Source organism: Pantherophis guttatus, chromosome 7 (assembly GCF_059756535.1).
Source record: "Pantherophis guttatus breed Tessera chromosome 7, ASM5975653v1, whole genome shotgun sequence".
Lineage (NCBI taxonomy): Eukaryota > Metazoa > Chordata > Lepidosauria > Squamata > Colubridae > Pantherophis > Pantherophis guttatus.
Window position 1 is genome coordinate 81,740,094 of NC_142069.1, and position 22,643 is coordinate 81,762,736.

Genomic DNA, 22,643 nt, shown 5'->3' on the forward strand with positions numbered 1-22,643 from the left:
GATCATAACTCGAGGAGTATCTGTAGTTAGAAGTTAGAGGGGAAAAGTCTCAAGTGGCTTATTTTAGAAGGCTGGTTGCCATATTCCTAAAGGAGATAAATCATACTACATTCAGTTTTGGTCACCATGATGTAAAAAGGATGTTGAGACTCTAGAAAGGGTGCAGAGAAGAGCAACAAAGATGATTAGGGGACTGGAGGCTAAAACGTAAGAAGAACGGTTGCAGGAACTGGGTATGTCTAGTTTAATGAAAAGAAGGACTAGGGGAGACATGATAGCAGTCTTCCGATATCTCAGGGGCTGCCCTGAAGAAGAGGGGAGTCAAGCTGTTCTCCAAAGAACCTGAAGGCAGGACAAGAAGCAATGGGTGAAAACTAATCAAGGAGAGAAGCAACTTAGAACTAAGGAGAAATTTCCTGACAGTTAGAGCAATTAATCAGTGGAACAACTTGCCACCAGAAGTTGTGAATGCTCCAACACTGGAAGTTTTTAAGGAGATGTTGGAAAACCATTTGTTTGAAGTGATGTAGGGTTTCCTGCCTAAGCAGGGGGTTGGACTAGAAGACCTCCAAGGTTCCTTCCAACTCTGTTATTCTATTCTATTCTACTTCTCCAGGTGGCATTCAAAGATGACAGGCAGATACAGGTAGTCCTCGATTTATGACCACAATTGGGATCAGAATTTCTGTTGTTAAGCAAGGCAGTTGCAAAGTGAACCACACCCAATTTTATTACCTTTCTTGTCACAGTTGTTAAGTGAATCATGCAGTTGTTAAGTGAATCTGGATTCCCCGTTGACTTTGCTTGTTGGAAGCCAGCTGGGAAGATCACAAATGGTGGCCACATGACTCAGCAAACCATCATAAACACACGTTGGGTGCCAAGTGCCCAACGTTTGATCACATGACTGTGGGGAGGCTGCAATGGTCATAAGTGCGAGGACCGGTTGTAAATCCCTTTTTTCAGTGCCATTGTAACTTCAAAAGGGCGCTCAACACATGGCTGTAAGTCAAGGACCACCAGCATAAATTGACTATGTTCATAAATATATGAACAAGGAAGAAGATACTTGGCTAGAGCATTTAATGCTGATTTTATTAGTTTCTCTGAGAACTTGGCCTTTGAAGATCTTATAGGAAAGCAGCGGAAAATGCATGTTTTCTGCCTTGACTACAACAGGGAGAGAAATTGTGCAAAGGGGGAATTTTTCCACGGAGGTGGTTGCGCAAGGTTGAGTAGATGAGCCGACGGAGGAAGGGTAAAATATTCTGATGCTGTTTGTGGAATCGCTTGCATATTTCTGCAGGGGTTGAGAAAACTCCAGCAAGATATTTCTCTTCCTCCTTGGGGTTTTAAACAGGGAAAGGATACGTTTCCTTTTTTTTTTTATCCTGGAATTGTGATGGTTTCATAATCCGCACAATAATTATTCTGATGGATTCACAAGGCATGACATGCTGGATGAGTAAAGTTGCCATCTCTTACGGACCGTGCAATCTTCAGGCCACAGTAGTGAAAGCAAAGAGTGTGGGTGCTTTGTCTTGCCTTCCCCCATGTCTGTGTAACCCACTAGAGATCTACTTGCTTCCTGTTGCATTGGGAGGTTAGAATTAGATATCCAGAGCAGGGGTCTCCAACCTTGGCAACTTTAAGACTTGTGGACTTCAACTCCCAGAGTTGGGAGTTGAAGTCCACAAGTCTTAAAGTTGCCAAGGTTGGAGACCCCCTGATCCAGAACAACCGTTTGGAAAACAGTCACAGCCTTGATCTGATCCAATTGTGGTGATCGTTCATTGCATGTTTCAATTTGCTCCCTTCCTTGATCCAAAACTTGCAAAACCTTGACAGAAACTGAGATTTAATATTGTAGGGATGGTTAGGTGAAGGTAAAAGTAAAGGTTTCCCCTAGCTCATATGTGTTAGTTGTTCCCGACTCTAGGGGGCGGTGCTCATCTCCGTTTCAAAGCCGAAGAGCCAGCGCTGTCTGAAGATGTCTCCGTGGTCATGTGACTGGCATGACTCAACGCCAAAGGCGCACGGAACGCTGTCACCTTCCCACCAAACGTGGTCCCTATTTTTCTACTTACATTTTTTTACGGGCTTTTGAACTGCTAGGTTGGCAGAAGCTGGGACAAGTAACGGGAGTTCACCCCGTGACACGGCACTAGGGATTTGAACCGCTGAACTGCCGACCTTTTGATCGACAAGCTCAGAGTCTTAGCCACCGAGCCATCGTGTCCCCTTTTGGCTAGCGATAGCCAAATAAGAAACCACGGGCCACTTTCTACCGCTGTTCCCATCTTTCCTTGCTCCAAGTCATCTTTGAGAATAAGCCTTTTTGAAAGATCTTGTGAAAAACCCTTGGATACATAAATGCAGGTAGGCCTCGACTTTCAACCTTTGGTTTAGGGACCGTTCGAAGTTACAACAGCACAGAAAAAAGGGACTTACGATTGCAGTATCTTCTTTTCACCCTTACGAAAAAAGTGACTTTATGACGATTGCTGTATCTCAGGGTCATGTGATCCCCTTTTGCGGCCTTCTGGCAAGCAAATTCGATGGGGAAGCCAGATTCACTTAACAGCCGTGTTACTCAGTTAACAACTGCAGTGATTCACTTAACAACTGTGGCAAGAAAGGTTGTAAAACGGGGCAGAATTCACTTACAAACGAGTGTCTTGCTTAGCAAAGAAATGTTGAGCTCAATTCAGTGGTGGGTTCCTCCTGGTTTGGCCCGGTTCAGCCAAGCCATTGCGTCACCGAACCGGTTCTCTGTCTTCGGAAGCTGGGCCCTCCTGCCCGCCCCCGCGCTATTCCTACCTTTTATTTTGTCTTTTTTTGCCCAGCTTAGAGGTGCGGCAGAGTGGATTGCCACACCTCAGCTGGGCAGATTTGTAACGCACTTGCGCGGTAGCGCAAGTTTGGCGCACATGCGATCGAAGCGAGTATGCATGCGGCGATCGCGCGCATAGCGCCTGACCGAAGAGGCGATCGCATGTAAAGTGCGCGCACAAAGAGAACCGGTAGTAAAGCCGGTTAGAACCCACCACTGGCTCAATTGCGGTTGTAAGTCGATACAACAATACAAGAACAATGCAACAATGCGGTACAAAGACTGTAACATTTATCTTTGCAGGAGCAAAAGTTCAAAAAGCTTCATCGATCAATAGTGTGATAGAAGTTGGAACTCTAGCTAGTTCCTGCACAAATTGGATTTCTTTTGCTTTGCTTTGTCCTGGGCAGTTCAACCCCTGCACCCAGTCCCCTACTGAGGAATTCTGGGAGTTGAAGTCCACAAGTCTTAAAGGAATTTGTCTCTGGTACATAAACTCTCAGTGTACATACAAACAACAAAGTAATATCATTTCGTAGAATTGGCAGAATGTTTTTTTTTTACAGTGTATTAAAATACATACATTTTTAATATAAAGACAAACTTCAAAAGCCATTTTTCTTTCATTTACAAATCAAAGTGAAGTGTGGGAAGATTCAAAGAGAAGATTAGAATGGAAATTCTAGAACTGGAAAGATCGGAAGAGTGGAAAATATATTGATAAGCTTATTATTACATACATATATACACATGCCAGAATTTTCTATGTGACTTTTATGGAAGAATGACAGATAAAACTTAAGGAGCAAAGTTTATAAAACAAGACGAGACAAAGATACAGTGGAATAGGATTATCATCTGGTTCTTTGCAGCTCAGATCTAGTAGTCCTATTTTCCACAGTGGAAAATTTAATCTTTAAATAAATTTCATGTTCATGGGCTAATGTGTACAAATCAATTCCTAGACCCTAGGGAAAAAACATCCCATATTGCCACCTTTTAAGAAAATGGATACTCTCTTCAATCCATTTACAAATGGATTTTATATATATATATATATATTAAATATTTTACAAATGAATTCCTGAGCAGCAGCAAAATTGGCAGAATGTTAAGGGCCACTGGAAGTGGTATCTGTATCGGAAGAGGTTGAACTGGTTTTAGGCGAGTGCCTGCAAGCAAGGAAGAATCTCACCAGGACCAATAAACTGAGTGAATCTTGATATGACAGAGGTCCTGTAAAAGTTTCTTATGACCAGTTCTGGGAAACAAGTAATGTAGCTCGCATGAATTTGTTTCCCGGGGAAGTACACACCCATGATCTAAAACAGTCTAATCTATCTATCTATCTATCTATCTATCTATCTATCTATCTATCTATCTATCTATCTTTCCTTCCTTCCTTCCTTCCTTCCTTCCTTCCTTCCTTCCTTCCTTCCTTCCTTCCTTCCTTCCTTCCTCTTCTTTCTTCTCCTCCTCCTCCTCCTCCCCTCCCCTCTGCCTCCCCTTTCTCCTCCCCTGCTCCCCTTCACTTCCTCCTTCACCCCCCCTTCCCCTTCCCCTGCCCCGCTCCACGTCCTCCTTCTCTTCCTCTGGCAATCACATGACTGCAGGATTATGCAGCCATTGTAAATAGCATGCTGGTGGCAAAGCATCCAGATTTTGATCATGTGCTGTGGGGATGCTAACCATGGTCATAAGTGCAAGCCACTTTTTTCAATGCCTCTGGAACTTTGAACTGCCATTAAACAAATGGTTGTAAGTCAAAGATTACCTGTGCGATATACAGACAACACCAGCTGAAAACTTGGAAAAGGGAAGAACAGTACAAGTAATTCTTACTGCCTCCTAGAAGTGAACAGCCTTAGAAGAAATGTTCAAAATAGTAAATGTGTTTATTAACAATTTGCATGCAACTTGTTAGAATTTTCTGTGTCAGGGCTAATGCATCAGCCTAGGACGTCATAGTGCAATTGGACTTTCTAGAGATACTTGCTAAGTTGTTGTTGCTTATTTGTTTATTATTTTGTTCTATTTTTTTATTATTGTGACGGATAGCTGTATTGCTTTTATTCTGCTGTTTCTAACTGCTGTGAACCTCCAGAGAGGAATGATAAGGGCAGCATAGATATTTTCTTAGAATAAGTAAAAGAAATATATCACACTCTGTCATTGCTCTTCCTCTTCACCTCTACCTCCATACATAGACAGATAGAGAGATACACACACATACAAACACATTGATTGAACAGGCCAGAATTTTCCCCCCTCCCCCCATTCCTAGTGCCTTTGTAGTAAGGGACACGGTGGCTCAGTGGCTAAGATGCTGAGCTTGTCAATCGAAAGGTCGGTAGTTCAGCCGTTCAAACTCCTAGTGCCGCGTAATGGGGTGAGCTCCCGTTACTTGTCCCAGCTTCTGCCAACCTAGCAGTTCGAAAGAATAGAATTTTTATTGGCCAAGTGTGATTGGACACACAAGGAATTTGTCTTGGTGCATAGGCTCTCAGTGTACATAAAATAAAAGATACGTTCATCAAGAATCGTAAGGTACAACACTTAATGATAGTCATAGGTTACAAATAAGCAATCAGGAAACAATATCAATATAAATCGTAAGGATTCTATTCTGTTCTAAAAAATGCAAGTAGAAAAATAGGGACCGCCTTTGGTGGGAAGGTAACAGCCTTCCGTGCACCTTTGGCGTTGAGTCATGCCGGCCACATGACCACGGAGACGTCTTTGGACATCGCTGGCTCTTCGGCTTTGAAACGGAGATGAGCACCGCCCCCTAGAGTCGGGAACAACTAGCACCTATGTGCGAGGGGAACCTTTACCTTTAGTACCTTTGTCTCTGTCAGGATATACTTTAGCAGAAATGATTATCCAGAATGTGAAAGATTTCCACGGGAAGCAATGTTAAACAAAACAAAAAGAAAGTCAAAATGTTAACTAGAAGGGACTTTGTGCAGTCGCCATCTTGACTTCTTTGACTCCTTGTCTGTCGGACAATTCTGCAAAGGTGTGTCTGTTGGTTGTTGAAACGGGAAACATTTCATTGTGCTTGACCGAGAATAAGAGGAAGATTGGAGAGTGTTGACAACAAGGAAATAACTGCCGACAAAATAATCCTAAGGAATGGGAAAGGAGGTGGGGGGGGAGAGTGTGGGGAGGTCAAAACAAAAGTCCTCACAGAAAATTAAATAGCTGTAAAGATTTCAGAAGCAAAGGGAGAACCAGCTCCAACTTCCCTCTGTATAAATTAGGGCATAGCTTTCTAACCCTGCTGATGTTCTGTATTCAAACTGAATAAGGAAGGTAATAATTAGAGCTTGGGAGAAAGAGCTTTTAGAACTAACAAGGAAGTATGATAAAGAAGCCGGAAAAAATAGCCAGGGGATATTTAGAGAGGCTGATTGAACGTGGCCTAGCAAGAGATGATACATGGCAAGCAAACATTAAATCTCAGGGATTGAAAGGCAAGGCGGCCTAGATGCCAGGAAACTCTGAATTCAAGTCCCGCTTTAGGCATGGAATGCCAGCTGGATGACTTTGGACCAATCACTCTCTCTCTCAGCTCAATCCCACCTCACAGGGTTGTTGTGGAGAAAATAGGAGGGGGAAAGGGGTATTAGGCATGTTTGCCCCCTTACCGTGTTTCCCTGAAAATAAGACCCTGTCTTATATTTTTTTGAACCCCAAAATAAGCTCTTGGCCTTATTTTCAGGGAGGTCTTATTATTTTGGGGCGCGTGGAGGAAACCAGAGGAAATGGCGGGGACCGACTGCGCATACGTTTACATATTTTCGGGGAGGGGCTTATTTTAGGGCATGCGCTCAGAAGCCCGATTGGGCTTATTATCAGGGGATGTCTTATTTTCAGGGAAACAGGGTATTTATGAAGATAATAAAGGTGAGATATAAACAAAAGAAAGAGAGAGAGAGAGAGAGAAAGAAAGAAAGAAAGGTAGGTAGGTAGGTGGAAACAGAACTGCTTTAAGCAGACCTCATAGCAATGACTTCTCCTAGTTGAACTCAACTCCAGGAGACCTTGCAACAGATCTTGAACAATCAGTTGGCCCTTGTTTTCCTCTGTAATTTTCTTTCGGCGCCTGTGACTTATGAGTAGCTCTTGCATAAAGAGAGTTTTTGACTATTTTGATAGGTAGTTTTATGATACGAATCCTGTACTTTGAAAGTGGGCTCAGCAAGTGGTCCAGAATGTGGCTCTTTCAGAGGAGAACAGGTCTTCAGGTTCTCCCTTGAACTGTTTTGAACTTGGAGATCAGTTGGATCCAAAAGAAAATTATAAAATGTGCTGTGATCAGGAAGCCCTGACTCAGGTTCTGGCCTTCCAACAGATTTCTGTGAGCAGTACCTGACAATGATTTAGCTTGGACATTATCGGTGGCAGGAGATCTGGAAAGACTGTCCAGCATACTCCATAATTGATGCATTGATCTACGTTGGGCAGAATTCAACCATGTTGCCCCCCCCTCAAGAATCCAAAGTCAGTTTGGGGCTGCAAACCTGGTGCATAAAAGGAAAAAGCATAAAATAGAGAGCCGGTTTGGTGTAGAGATATTTGCTGGCCTAGAAGCTAGGAAACTGTGAGTTCTAGTCCTGCTTTAGGCATAAAGCCAGGTGACCTTGGACCAGCTCTCTCAGCTTAACCCCACCTCACAGGTTTATTGCTGTGTGAAAAATAAGAGGAAGGAATATTAGATTTGTTCACTGCCTCGAGTTACTGATAAAGTAATGAAGCTAGGATAAAAATCTAATAATCTTCTTCTTTATCTTTATTTGATTTATATACCGCCCTACTCCTGAAGGACTCAGGGCGGTAGACAGCCAAAACAGTAAAAATACATAAATACAAAATTTAAAAACAGAATAAAATCGAATTAGACAATTTGGCCCAGACAGATTAAAACACCCCAATCATTTAAAAACTGATTAAAATTTACATAATTAAAAAAGAGGGAAAAGATTAGGCCAGGCCCGCCTGATGGAATAAAAAGGTCTTGAGAGCACAGCGGAAGGTGTGCAGATCTGGGATCCTTCGTATCTCCGGGGGTAGCTCATTCCAGATGGTGCCCCCACAGAGAAGGCTCTCCCCCTAGGGGCCGCCAGTCGACATTGTTTGGCCGATGGCACCCGGAGGAGCCCCACTCTATGAGAGCGTACCGGCCAGTGGGAGGCTTATTGGTGGTAGTAGGCGGTCCTGTAGGTAACCAGGTCCTAAGCCACGGAGCTATTTCTATAATAAATAGAAATAAATAAAAATACTTATTCAGCAATTCAACACCAGTTCTTGATTCAGCAGAATCACGGTGCCCCCTGATGGGTCAGGTTTCAGTTTATTAGCCTCCCTCAGCCATTTCTTTCAGTGTGTATGGTGTTTTTTAAAAAAATATACATCCATACTATGTGTGAACAGTGTTAGATCTGAGCATCATTCATAGTGATCCAATTTACCACAATATTAGTGTCCTTTTTCACATTCATCGAATTTAAATAATTCTCTTTATATTATTTAAGCATACATTTTTAAAAAGCCTAACATCTATAAGCCTTTAATCTTTCTATCTATTACTCTTTTATTCTATAGGAAAACAAACTTCCCTAGCTAATTTATTTCTGCTTCCCCAATTTACAATCAAGCTACCATAATCTTTAGAAAGCAATTATTTCTAACCGTCATCTCTTGCCCTCATTAGTGCTTCAATTCTTAACCCGTTTTTTTTACTCGTTTCCCACATACCTCCTCTTTATCTCTAACTTTGCGGCCTCTGACCCGGCGCCGATCTCATTTAGCTCCTTGGTTCACTGAGGAGCTGAGGGAGTTGAAGCGCCGGAAAAGATGCCTAGAGAGCAGTTGGAGGGCCAGTCTTTCTGAATCTGACCAGACACTGGTAAGATCTCATATTAGGAATTACCTAGTGGCAATAAAAGCAGCGAAATGTAACTATTTTGCTGCTCTTATTGCGTCATCAGATAATCGCCCGGCCGCCCTGTTTAGGGTGACCCGCTCCCTGCTCCACCAGGAAGCGCGGGAGGACCCCTTGGAGGGTAGAGCCGAGGATTTTGTTCAGTATCTGTATGACAAAATCACTCAGATTCGGGAAGATCTGGACTCCGACTGGGTAGTCTCAGGGGGAGGGACTGGGGCAGGTCTTGAGAATGTTATCTGGGATGAGTTTGATCCTGTGACCCCTGAGGACGTGGACAGGATTCTGGGTAGACTGAACGCGACCACCTGTTTATTGGACCCGTGTCCCTCCTGGTTAGTGCTGGCTTCTCGGGAGGTGACACGAGGCTGGTTCCAGGGGATTATAAATGCTTCGTTGGGTGAGGGTGTCTTTCCTGCCGCCTTGAAAGAGGCGGTGGTGAGGCCTCTCCTCAAGAAGCCTTCCCTGGACCCGGCAATGTTGGTAAATTATCGTCCGGTCTCCAACCTTCGTTTTGTGGCGAAGGTTGTTGAGAGTGTGGTTGCGCAACAGCTCCCCCAGCACCTGGATGAAACGACGTATCTGGATCCGTTCCAGTCGGGCTTCAGGCCCGGGTACAGCACGGAAACGGCATTGGTCGCGTTGGTTGATGATCTCTGGAGGGCTCGGGACAGGGGGTGCTCCTCTGTCCTGGTCCTGTTAGATCTCTCAGCGGCTTTTGATACCATCGACCATGGTATCATGCTGCACCGGTTGGAAGAGTTGGGGGTGGGAGGCACTGTGTTGCGGTGGTTCTCCTCCTTTCTCTCTGACCGGTCGCAATCTGTGTTGACAGGGGGACAGAGGTCGACCCCGAGGCCCCTCATATGTGGGGTGCCGCAAGGGTCGGTCCTCTCGCCTCTCCTGTTCAACATTTATGTGAAGCCGCTGGGCGAGATCATCCGTGGTTTCGGGGTGGAGTACCATCAGTACGCTGACGACACCCAGCTGTACATCTCCACCCTGGATCACCCCAACGATGCCCTTGAAGTGATGTCCCGGTGCCTGGAGGCCGTACGGATCTGGATGGGGAGGAACAGGCTCAGGCTCAACCCATCCAAGACCGAGTGGCTGTGGTTTCCGACGTCCCGATATAGGCAGTTGACGCCATCACTGACTATTGGGGGCGAATCATTGGCCCCCACGGAGAGGGCTCGCAACTTGGGCGTCCTCCTGGATTCACGGCTGTCTTTAGAAGAGCACTTGACGGCCGTGACCGGGAGGATTTTTCATCAGGTTCGCCTGATTCGCCAGTTGCGTCCCTTTCTGGATCGGGACTCGTTACGCACGGTCACTCATGCCCTCGTCACCTCCCGCCTGGACTATTGTAATGCTCTCTACATGGGGCTCCCCTTGAGGAGCACCCGGAGGCTCCAACTGGCGCAGAGTGCGGCTGCGCGGGTGGTAATGGGAGCGACGTGGCGCTCCCATGTGACACCTCTCCTGCGCGAGCTGCACTGGCTCCCGGTGGTCTTCCGGGTGCGCTTCAAGGTTTTGGTTACCACCTTTAAAGCGCTCCATGGCTTAGGACCTGGTTATTTACGGGACCGCCTACTACCACCAATAGCCTCCCATCGGCCAGTACGCTCTCATAGAGAGGGACTCCTCCGGGTGCCGTCAGCCAAACAATGTCGGCTGGCGACCCCTAGGGGGAGAGCCTTCTCTGTGGGGGCACCTACCGTCTGGAATGAGCTCCCCCTGGAGATACGGAGGATCCCGGATCTGCGCACCTTCCGCCGCGCTGTGAAGACCTTTTTATTCCAGCAGGCGGGCTTGGCCTAATCTCTTCCCTTTTAAATATGTAAATTTTAATCTGTTTTTAAATTATTGGGGTGTTTTAATCTGTCTGGGCCAAAATAATTTAATTTGATTTTATCTGGTTTTTAAATTTTTTATGTCTATGTTATTTTATTGTTTGGCTGTTCACCGCCCTGAGTCCTTCGGGAGTAGGGCGGTATACAAATCGAATAAATAAATAAAAATAAATAAAATAAACTTCATCTCTATCTTTCTTATTTAATCCAAACATTTTCTCCCAATGCCTTCTTATATTGCCACTTCTCCCACATGTCTGCCCATCTCCCTCAGCCATTTCTGATTCTTCCTCCCCATTTTCCACGTGTAAACTCTTAGTAGTTGCTCAAGCAGACCTAATCCACAACCCTGCCGGCTAAAAATACTGAAGGGGAGTGACCCTTGTGTCAAAATCTATCTCTGTGGGGAGAACAGAGGCCAGCAAAAAACGAAAAAAACAAAACAAAAAACCACCCGCTCCTTTCCCAGTTATGAGTGCTTTTTATTCTTGGGCTCCTTTCATGCTGAAGACCAACCCTGTGCCAAAACAAATGCACGGGGATGATAAAAGCAAACAGGAATGTCTGTTGGACCACAGGAAATTTCCTGCGCAGGAAGAGATCTTTGGAACTTCCTGTGGGAAGGGGGCACGGTGGGCTTGTTGGCAGGAGGCTCTTGACCACAGCTGCAAGTTTGGTGGGTGAAGGGAAGTTAGAGCACGCCAGGGACAGAAAAAAGGGCTGATGAGCATTGTCAGAAGTCTATCCGGGGACAGTTCAGAAATAGAGTTTGAAACGCAGCTTTCTCTCCCCCACACCCCAAAAAACATATATATATTTTGCATGGACAATCTTTCAATCAAAGTTGTGGATTTGCGGTACATGTTGCTGATGGCCAGGAAGCCAGAAAAACTGTGTCTGGATTCTTCCCCCCATGAAAGGAACTTCTTCCTGGCAGCCGAAGAAGGCAACAGAAAAATTTGTGGCACTCCAGATATTTGCTGCAAGGGACGTGGTGGCTCAGTGGCTAAGACGCTGAGCTTGTCGATCGAAAGGTTGGCAGTTCAGCGGTTCGAATCCCTAGTGCCGCGTCACGGGGTGAGCTTCCGTTACTTGTCCTAGCTTCTGCCAACCTAGCAGTTCAAAAGCCCATAAAAAATGCAAGTAGAAAAATAGGGACCACCTTTGGTGGGAAGGTGACAGCGTTCCATGTGCCTTTGGCGTTGAGTCATGCCGGCCACATGACCACGGAGATGTCTTCGGACAGCGCTGGCTCTTCGGCTTTGAAACAGAGATGAGCACCGCCCCCTAGAGTCGGGAACGACTAGCACATATGTGCGAGGGGTACCTTTACCTTTAGATATTTGAAGTTATGGGCCATTCAGACTCATTCCGGCTCATGCAGCTGACCAGGTTGTTGAGAAAGGCTCAGTCTGGATCTAGGGAGATGGAAGGAGACTTATTTATTTATTTATTTTATTTTATTGGTTCGATTTATATGCCGCCCTTTCCGGAGACTCAGGGCGGCTTACAATGCATTAAGCAATAGCCTTCATACTTTTGTATATACCTGCTTAGTAGGGCTTTTGGGCCCCTCTAAGCGGTGTTCTTTTTTATACAAAGTCAGCTTATTGCTGACTTTGTATAAAGGTTGAATTTAAAAAAAAAAACTGCAGGACTTCATGTCTCTGTTGGTCCCTCACCAACAGAACAGAGCTCAAGGAAGTCATGACTAAATGGGTTTGTTTTTACGAGGGATACTTTAAACAAGACTTCAGACACCGATGGTCACCTTGCAAAGACTTGAAAAATCCCCTAACTCTTAGGGAATATGTTTTCCAGCCTTCTTCAAGCCAGTTTACCAATTTCCTGGGAAGTTTTCCTTAAAAGGACAGTTTCCCCAGCTTGTTGAAATCAATATGACAGATAGAAACTCTTGCTGCTGTATGCACATTTTTCAGTTATTTCAATATTATGGATGCAAATAAATGGGGGGGGGGATTTTTGAAGCCCAGTAAAAGCAGCTCAATCTCTACATCCACCTCTGACACACACAAGAACACCCATATCCCACAGATATCCCTTCCTCTTCAGCATTCATAAACATACATTCTTTTTTACTGCTTATCAAACGTGCGAGGAGTTCAGTAACCCACTAATTGTAGCTTAAATCCCATAAGCCATGTTGCTCCAGACAATCTTGATCCAAAAAGATCTTTTAAAACCATTGTTTTATCCCTGTCTGGTCTTCTTGAACATGTTTCTTCTGTTCGTTTGGCTTTTTACTGTATGTGAGTAGATTCAAAGCAATGTTTTTCGCAACCTTGGCAACTTAAAACATATGTGGACTTTGATTCCCAGAATTCCCCAGCCAGCAGACCTAGAGAATCGTGGGAATTGACGTCCACACGTCTTCGAGCTGCCAAGGTTGAGAAACATATCTAGGGGATTGACTTCTTCAAGGAATAATCCTGTTTCACTCTTTGCCCCGTGACTTAATCCTCAAGCCGTAGCCAATCCTTGATATCCTGAAGAGCTAAGAACAATGAATGGGCGGTGATGATAAATCAGAGGAACAAAGATGATGAAACGCTGCTAAGACTCCATCTTGGCTTCTGTCCTTTCACAGTAAGAACTGTAAATGAAGACACAGTGTCACCATTGCAGTTATTCATTGTTGTCCAACTGAGCTCTTCAGGAAACTGAAGGACATTCCAGAAAGTTCCAAGGCAGTGGTGAAATCCAAATTTTTTTACTACCGGTTATGTGGGCGTGGCTTGGTGGGTGTGATGTGGCTTGGTGGGCGTGGCAGGGAAAGGATACTGCAAAATCTCCATTCCCACCCCACTCCAGGGGAAGGATACTGCAAAATCCTCATTTCCTCCCCACTCCTGGTGAAGGACACTGCAAAATCCCCATTCCCTCCCAACTCCTGGGGAAGGATACTGCAAAATCTCCATTCCCATCCCACTCTGGCGCCAGCCAGAGGTGGTATTTCCCGGTTCTCCGAACTACTCAAAATTTCTGCTACCAGTTCTCCAGAACCTGCTGAATAGCACTTTATTACATCCAAGGTGTAATAATTTGAGCCTCAACCTGTCATAATATTGATCGTTCTTATTTTGCGAGAAATGCTTTAGTAACAGGGAAGTTTGTGACTAGGATACTGGAATAATTATGGCTATTTTTCAACCTCCAAACCATGAGCTTATAAGAAAAGTAATGGAGGGATTGAATAATAGAGATATGAACCAGATCTAACCAGGGGGTTATGTTTTGGGGGTCAGACAAGGTTGAACCAAGATGCTCAAGTCAAAGACATGGAGAAGCCTCCCTTAGTGTATAGGCTAAAAGCTGCACATTTACAGATCTGCCCCATCCCAGTTGTAGCCTGGTTTTGGAGCAGAAACAATCATGGTATCTATGCTTCTCAACCTCAGCATCTTTAAGATGTATGGGCCTCAGCGCCCAGAAATTGGACATGTTCTGTAAGTTAACCCATTTGAGGTTCTTTGGTTTAAAAGTTGTTGCACTGTCTCACAGTTAAAGATCACAACAAAAAAGAGTTTTAGCAGCATATAAATTGCTGTACTTAGCTTCATTATGTTTTCTTCCCCCCCCATTGATGTTAGGTGTGTTCTTTAGAAGCTAACGTGGAAGCATTTTAACATAAAAAAAGAAGAGCTAATAAATATTTTAAACTCATCAGCCAATGATCCATAAGGCTGACGTCTTTTTGAATTAAAAAAAATAATAATCTGAGATTCTGAAGAAGCTGCCTCGTCCATGTGCAACATTCTTTAATTTTTGCTGACTTTTAAGTCTAGAATATTTTATTCTTACTTTAGCTGGGAATAGATTCATAATACCACCTTATCCCTCAATTCTTGCAGCTGGGCTTAGCGGAATTTCTCTTCTCATTATATAGAAGGAAGGCAGTTGAACTAATTCATTCTTACTTTGGGATTGACTCCTTGAAGTGTGTCGCAGCAGTTAAGAAGTTTTTTTATATATATACTAGCTGGATATCCGTGCTTCGCTATGAAATTATGTGTTGGGGCTTGATAAATTGACCGTTAAAGCTTGAAAATTAATGAGTAGTTAAGATCGGCCTCTCCTCTCCCCTTCTCTTCCTTAGGCTTGCCCCCCAGAAGCCTCCCCTATCCTATCTCCTTCTCTCCCTCAGCTTTGCCCCACAAAAGCCTCCCCTATTCTATCCCCTCCTCTCCCTCAGCCTTGCCCCACAGAAGCCTCCCCTATCCTATCCCCTCCTCTCCCTCAGCCTTGCTCCACAGAAGCCTCCCCTATCCTATCCCCTCCTCTCCCTCAGCCTTGCCCCACAGAAGCCTCCCCTATCCTATCTCCTTCTCTCCCTCAGCCTTGCCCCACAGAAGCCTTCCCTATCCTATCCCCTTCTTTCCCTCAGGCTTTCTAGTCCCTTCTCTCCCTGAGGCTTGCCCCACGGAAGCCTCCCCTATCCTATACCCTTCTCTCCAGAGTTATTTTCAAGTCGGGAAGGGGAGTAGAACATCTAACTAATTAACATCAGAGCGTGTTATAATACTAATGCTAATAAATACTAATGCTCTGATGGTCATTTCAAAAAATCCTTTCTTAGTGAGCACCTAGAAGCCAAGGAGAACATACGTGGCAAATTTCAAGTTTGTAGGCTTTACGGTTCTGGAGATTTTGTGATTACGGCGTGAGTGGATTTCACTTTTATATATATATAGATAAAGGTAAAGGTTCTCCTCATACATATGTGCTAGTCATTCCCGACTCTAGGGGGCAGTGCTCAGATAGATAGATAGATAGATAGATAGATAGATAGATAGATAGATAGGTAGATAGGTAGATAGGTAGATAGGTAGATAGGTAGATAGGTAGATAGATACAGATATATTGATCTATTTTGGAAATGATTCTTCTGAATGTTTAGAGTGACCAATGGTTCTTCTGCTTTTTCTGGAGAATTAAAAATTAACGAAAAGCTGTCAGAGCGCCTGAATTATATGGATGCAAATGTTAAATTGGAATAAGATATAGTCCAGGGCCAGGAATTCACTTGCATGCTTCCTCTTCTATCAAGACAGATCACCTCCAACTCGACTTCCTTGTTCTGTTCCTGGAACTGAATAATAAATTCAGCCGCCTTACCAGAATGACCTAAATGCTATTTCAGCTTGCCACGGACTGTTTTCGTTATACCCCAAAGCTCTTTGTTTGCCTGATAAGTGCTTCCTCCACAGGAAATTTCCTGTGACGGAAAAGGCAGGGGAAGCTTCCTGTCAAAAGCCAGATGCTGGAAAGGCCAGATAATAGCAGTGGTTCAAATCTCAGGTTGCAGCAGCTGCAGAGGGCTGGCCAATTTCCTTATAGCCTGTGTCAGCCATGAAACCTGAAGGGTCTGTTAGAAGGAGCGTGGAAAAAGCCTGCATGATGATTCTTCCTGAAGAACGGACTTCTCTCTTTTGAACCGTGCTTCCATGTGGTAGCAATCAAGGACATTTGCAGGGGAAAGTCCAAAAAGTCAAGATGGTGACAGTCGGCATGGGATAAACGCCCTACTCTCTAAGGCAGGGGGCTCCAACCTCTGGGCCATGGCCCACTATCAGGCTATGGCCTATTCGGAACCGGGCCACGCGAGTTGTGGACTGACGCACATGCGCTCATGAAACCCAACTTTGTGCAAGTTGAGCTGCATGTACATGCATACCGGCCCGCCATCCCTCCCCCTCCTCCTTCCCCCCCCGGGTGGGCTCTCAAACCCCAAAGGTTGTGAACTGGTACTCTAAGGCCTAGGCCTAACCCAGGGGTCAGCAACCTTAAACACTCAAAGAGCCACAAAGGTCCTAACCAGAAGCCCCCCGCTCAATTCTGGAGCCGGCTGGAACTCCAGTTCCCCCACCATAGAGTCTCCTTCTAGCGCAGCGTCCTTTTTCCCCTGCCGACCGGAAGTCCGCTTCCTGCACCATAGAGTCTCCTCCTAGCATGGCATCCTTTTTCCTCTACCTGTCCTAACCAAAAGCCCTATCAATTGTGGAGCCAACCGGCGACAGTGAGCTGCAGCAGAGGGATGAAAGAGCCACATGCGGCTCCAGAGCCGCAGGTTGCTGACCCCTGCCCTAACCTCTAGAGAAGTCTTGGATTTGGGTAGATGCAGGCTTCAAGGTATCCTTCCTTGAGAACTGCCACCCTTGTCCCACCAACGTTCTTCTTGCTCGTTGCTGCTGTTGTAGGAAAAGTGTGCAGAGTGGGCATCCAAGAGGGTTGGGAATGGGGCAGTGGGGGGTTTCAAAAATTTTTACTACCAGTTCTGTGGGTGTGGCTTGGTGGGCGTGTCATGGCTTGGTGGGTGTGGCAGGGGAAAGATACTGTAAAATCTCCATTCCCACCCCACTCCAGGGGAAGGTTATTGCAAAATCCCCATTTCCTCCCGATCAGTTGGGACTTGGGAGGCAGAGAATAGATGGGGGCGGGGCCAGTCAGAATGTTTACTACCGGTTCTCCGAACTACTCAAAATTTCTGCTACCGGTTCTCCAGAACTGGTCAGAACCTGCTGAAACCCACCTCTGGAGTGGGGAAAATATGGGATGGCTGGCCTCATGGCACATATTATACAATTGGTGCCTTTCTTGCACAGTTAAGTTGTGATGCACATAACATCGTTGGGGCTTCTTCTGGATCTCTCAGGTGGCCTTGGTTGGTGATGATGTTGGTGGTCCAGGTCGGTGAGTTGGTTGAGATGCTGAAAGACCTTTGAAAGTAGCCTTGGGTAAGGGTCCCCGGGACGTGGACTAGCATTGGACGGTGGCATGCCAGCCACTGGGCCACGCAAGCAAGCAAAAGCCCCATCCGTGGGATGCAGGCAACACGCAAAACTATGCCCCCTCCAGTCCACAGAAAAATCTCTCCACGGAACTGGTCCTTACTTCCCAAAAGTTTGGGGCTAGGGAGCTCCTTGTGAGCAGTTATGGGATAGTTATGGTTACATTTCTGTACTACTTCTGTAGGGATCGGACTCGTTGATTTAATGAATTGGAACGCTTGGCCTCGTTCCACGACGGCAAAGCAATTTGCAAGGCATAATTTGTTACTGTTTGTTAGGATTTGGAAAAAGAATTTAAAAAGTCATATGTCACTTTTTTCAGCGCCGTTATAACTTCGTATGATCACTAAGCAAACTGTTGTAAGTCAAGGACTAGCTGTATTTCTGCATTGCCGCTGTGTATTGGAGAGGCCCCACCTAAGAAGCTTTCTTCCTGACTTCTGACTTGGCCTTGATGTTGCTAGCATCAAGTTTTTTTCCATTCTCCTCCCTTGCAGCGAATGCCTTTATCGTATTTCCTTCTTCCTTATTTTTGCTATCGTTTTCATTTCCCCATTCCACTCTGTTATTTCTTTCTTTTTTTCTTTTTTCTTTTTTCTTTTTTTTTTTCTGGTTAAAGGCGAGAGCGGGAAGTCCCAAGTCTAAATGTCATCTTTTCAAAAGCAAGGAAGCCACTGTTTTCTCAGTTTTAGTGGGACTGGCCTACTTAATGGGGGGGGGGGCAAGGTTACCAATGCAGTTAAGCCAAAGTAGGTCAAGGCAAGCCCCTACCCCCCACCCTCCCCTCCCATTTTCATCCAAACTCTTTTAGATCTAGATTTAGCCTATCTTGCTTAGAATTGCGATGCCGATCCTCTTCTCCATCTCATTGACTGGAAAAGGGAAGTTGGGAAAAAAAAAGGAATAGTAAATGAACTATTTGCAGGCAGTTGAACATTATTTTAAGATTCAGGATTGGATTGTTTTTGGTGGGTTTTTTTTGCTTTTTTTATGCCCACCTTTGGGTTTTGCATTCGTTACCAGGTGCAAAAGCAATTTATGGAAATTCTGATAGTGAAGATCACTATGATATCTATAGGCCGCAGAAAATTCTGATGAGTATTAAGTACTGGCCTCCAAATGCTGCTGTGTTTCATTATGATGTGAGACTGTAACAAAGCTTCCATTTTACAACTTTTTCTGTGGCGGTCATTAAGAAAACATCTGCTATTCTATTCTATTCTATTCTATTCTATTCTATTCTATTCTATTCTATTCTATTCTATTCTACTCTACTCTACTCTACTCTACTCTACTCTACTCTACTCTACTCTACTCTACTCTACTCTACTCTACTCCACTCCACTCCACTCCACTCCACTCCACTCCACTCCACTCCACTCCACTCCACTCCACTCCACTCCACTCCACCCCTACCCCTACCCCTACCCCTACCTATTCATTTGATTTTTATGACAGAGACCAGGAGAAAGAACTATTATTGAAAGAACTCAAGTCCAGAGCCTTCCCAGATAGATGGAATTTTAAATATTTTTATCCTTGAAGAAGAAAAGCCAAAAAGGCCAACTTCCTCATTGATTTTAAAAGTAAATTCTCCAACTTGAATGATGACAACTTAGTGGACTTTGCCAGTCAGTTTTCTTAGCAACCATTAAGGAAGTGTTTTGCAATTTTTCTTCCTCTAAAATGTCTTTTGACTTCTCCGTCTATTTTAGATGAAAACTCCGGTATTTCCTGGTCATTTCCAATCTAGATACATGGCTCATCTGACCTTGCTTACCTTTTCAAGGATAACCAAGTTTGGATTTGCTTACATCAATCTCGGCATGCCAATATGTAATAATTGCTACCCTCTAGAACCAATATTAGATGCTCCTTCCAGTGGTGAAATTCAAAAATTTTCCCTACCGGTTCTGTGGGCGTGGCTTGGGGGGGGGAGTCATGTGATTAGGTGGGCATGGCCAACGTTTTTTTTTTACTTTTTAAAGCATTTTTTAACTAATTTTTTTTAAAGTTCTGACAATCAACTTTGACAACTGGCTGTGCCCGTGATTGTCAGAACCTTTTTTTAAAAAACTTTTTTAAAGCATTTTTTTTACTACCGGTTTGGGCGAATAGGTAGTTAAAAAAAATGCTTTAAAAAAGTTTTTTTAAAAAAGGTTCTGACGATTGCGCAGCACAGCTGATTGTCACAGCTGATCGTTGGAACCTTTTTTTTTTACTGTTTTAAAGCATTTTTTACTACCTATTCGCCAGAACCAGTAGTAAAAAAATGCTTTAAAATTTTTTTAAAAAGGTTCCAACGATCAGCTGTGACAATCAGCTGTGCCGTACGATCATCGGAACCTTTTTTTTTTTACTTTTTAAAAGCATTTTTTTCTACCAGTTCGGGCAAATAGATAGTAAAAAATGCTTTAAAAAGTAAAAAAAAAATAAAGGGTTGTAACAATCAGCTGTGCCGCGTGATCATCGGAATCTTTTTTTTAACTTTTTTAAAGCATTTTTTACTACCGGTTCGGGTGAACCGGCCCGAACCGGTAGCATTTCACCCCTGGCTCCTTCCCATCTATTCTGGATATTTCTGAATATCACCGCACCAGAGTGATGCTGACAAATTAGAAAGAAAGCCAGGGGAAGATCAGTGGTGGTATTCAGCAGGTTCTATCCGGTTCGGGCGAACCGATAGCGACGATAGCGGGAGGCTCTGCCTACCCGCCTGGACATCATCACACCCCCGTTTTTAACGCTCTGCGCATGCGCGAGCTCACATTTGCGAACCGGTAGCGAAGATAAGTGAACGCCATCCCTGGGGAAGATGATAGAAATCATGCAGGGATTTGACACAGGCTGAAGGGACATGGAATGCTCAGCTTGGAGAAAATAAGATGGAAGAGAGAAATTACAGGACTGTTCAGGTGCAATAAAAGAATTCCATGGGAAGATGGCCATGGACTCCCTTCCAGGGTCACAGATGAAAGTTCCAGATACCTTGGTTTCTTCCTTAAATATAAGGAGAACACTTCCTTATAATCCAAATAAGGAATGGAACAGTCTACCTATGTTGGGTGTGAGTTCTCTCTCTCTCTAGTGGTTTTAAAGTACAGGTAGTCCTTTTTTTATTATTATTTAATTTGATTTATATGCCGCCCATCTCCAGAGACTCAGGGCGGCTTACAATGCGTTAAGCAATAGCCTTCATTCTTTTGTATATTTTATACAAAGTCAGCTTATTGCCCCCACAAACTGGGTCCTCATTTCACCTACCTTAGAAAGGATGGAAGGCTGAGTCAACCTTGAGCCTTGGAGAGATTCGAACCAGCAGAAATTGCAGGCAGCTGTGTTAATAACAGGGTGCACTAAACCACTGTACTATCAAGTCCTTGACTTAATGACCACAATTGAGCCCAAAAATTCAGTTGTTAAGTGGGTTTTGGTCTATTTAATCACCTTCCTTGCCACAGTCGTTAAGTGACTCACTGCAGTTGATAAGTTAGTAACCCAGTTGTTAAGTGAATCTGGCTTCCCCGTTGACTTCGCTTGTGAGAAAGTCACAAAAGGTGGATCGATCACATGACCCTGGGATGCTGCAGTGGTCATAAGTATGAAGCAGTTGCCTAGCATCTGAATTTTGATCACTTGTGCATCGGGATCAGGGGTGGGTTCTACTTAACCTTTACTACCGGTTCGCATCATGCTCGCGCACGCTCTTCTGCACATGCGCAGATCATTTCTGATGACGTCCGGGTCAGTGGGCGGAGACTCCTATCGGTTTTACTACCGGTTCTTGCGAACCGGTCCGAACGGGGGGCAACCCACCTCTGATCGGGATGCTGCAAAAGTTGTAACTGTGAAAAATGGTCATAAGTCACTTTTTTTCCAGTGCCGTTGTAACTTTGAATGGTCACTAAATGAACTGTTGTAAGTCGAGGACTGCTTTGAAGGCTGGACAGTTACCTCTTAATTGGTTTTTTTTTTTTCCTGTAGAGAGGGGTAGACCAGATGATCTTTGGCAACTTTACAATTCCACAATTCTGGAGTTCTGGGCATCTCCTCCAAACCAGTAATGGAACAATGCAAGAGTTAATGCAGTCCCATCTTCATATACATAGTCCTTGACTTACAACCATTCATTTAGTGATGATTCAAAGTTATGACGAGACTGAAAAAAAGCGACTTACGACCGTTTTTCACACAACCATTCCAGCCTTCCCATGGTCATGTGATCAAAATTCGGACGCTTGGCAACTGCCATGTAGGTTGCACTATCCCAGGGTCAGGTGATCCCCTTTGGCGACCTCTCAACAAGCAAAGTCAATGGAGAAGCCAGGTTCGCTTAACAACCGTGTTACTAACTTAACAACGGCAGTGATTCACTGAACAACTATGGCAAGAAAGGTCGTAAAATGGGGGCAAAGCCCAAGAGCTGTTTGGCTTTGCAACAGAAAATTTGGATTCGATTTTACTACAGGAGTGTTTCTACTGCAGACCTGGGACCAGTGGTGGATTTGGCCGGTTTGGGCAAACCGGTTGTTAAATTATTGGCTGGACCCACCCCTCCCCTTCCAGGAGTCCCCACGCGCCCCGTTTTGACTCCCAGGTAAATGCAGGGAGGCCTCCTAGGCCCAAAATGGGGCACAGGAGGAGACAGCGACCCCCCTCCCCATGGCCCATTTTTGCTCCCAGGAGGCTGCAGGGAGACCTACTAGGCCCGTGATGGCGAACCTATGGCACGCGTGCCACAGGTGGCACGTGGAGCCATATCTGTGGGCACGTGAGTGTTGCCCTATCTTAGCTCCAGCGCGCAAGAGCGCACCAGCCACCTGATTTTCGGGCCTTTCGGTCCCACTGGAAGTCAGGAAACATGCCGTTTCCGGCCTTCAGAGGGCCGTTTTCGTCCTCCCCAGGCTCCAAGAAAGCCTCTGGAGCCTGGGGAGGGCGAAAAACGGGCCTACTGGGACCACTGGGCCAGCGCAAGGGAGGCGGGTCACGTATGCATGCGTGGGGGGGCGGGGTACATTGAATTATGGGTGTGGGCACGCATGTGCGTGACCTCCCGTGCTCCCCCTGCTTTTGGCACGCAACAGCAAAAAGGTTAGCCATCACTGTACTAGGCCCAAAACGGGGCGTGGGGGAGGCGGCGCCCCCCTCCCCATCACCCGTTTTTGCTCCTGGGGGGGGCAGGAGGCTGAGTGCTACCTGTC

At 45.1% G+C, this 22,643-nt stretch overlaps 1 protein-coding gene across 1 annotated transcript in view; it reads left to right on the top strand.

Moving 5' to 3' along the window:
- ETV6 (ETS variant transcription factor 6) overlaps positions 1 to 22,643 on the top strand; it is a 143,950-nt gene that overhangs the window by 78,699 nt on the left and 42,608 nt on the right. The gene's annotated exons all lie outside the window — the stretch shown is intronic.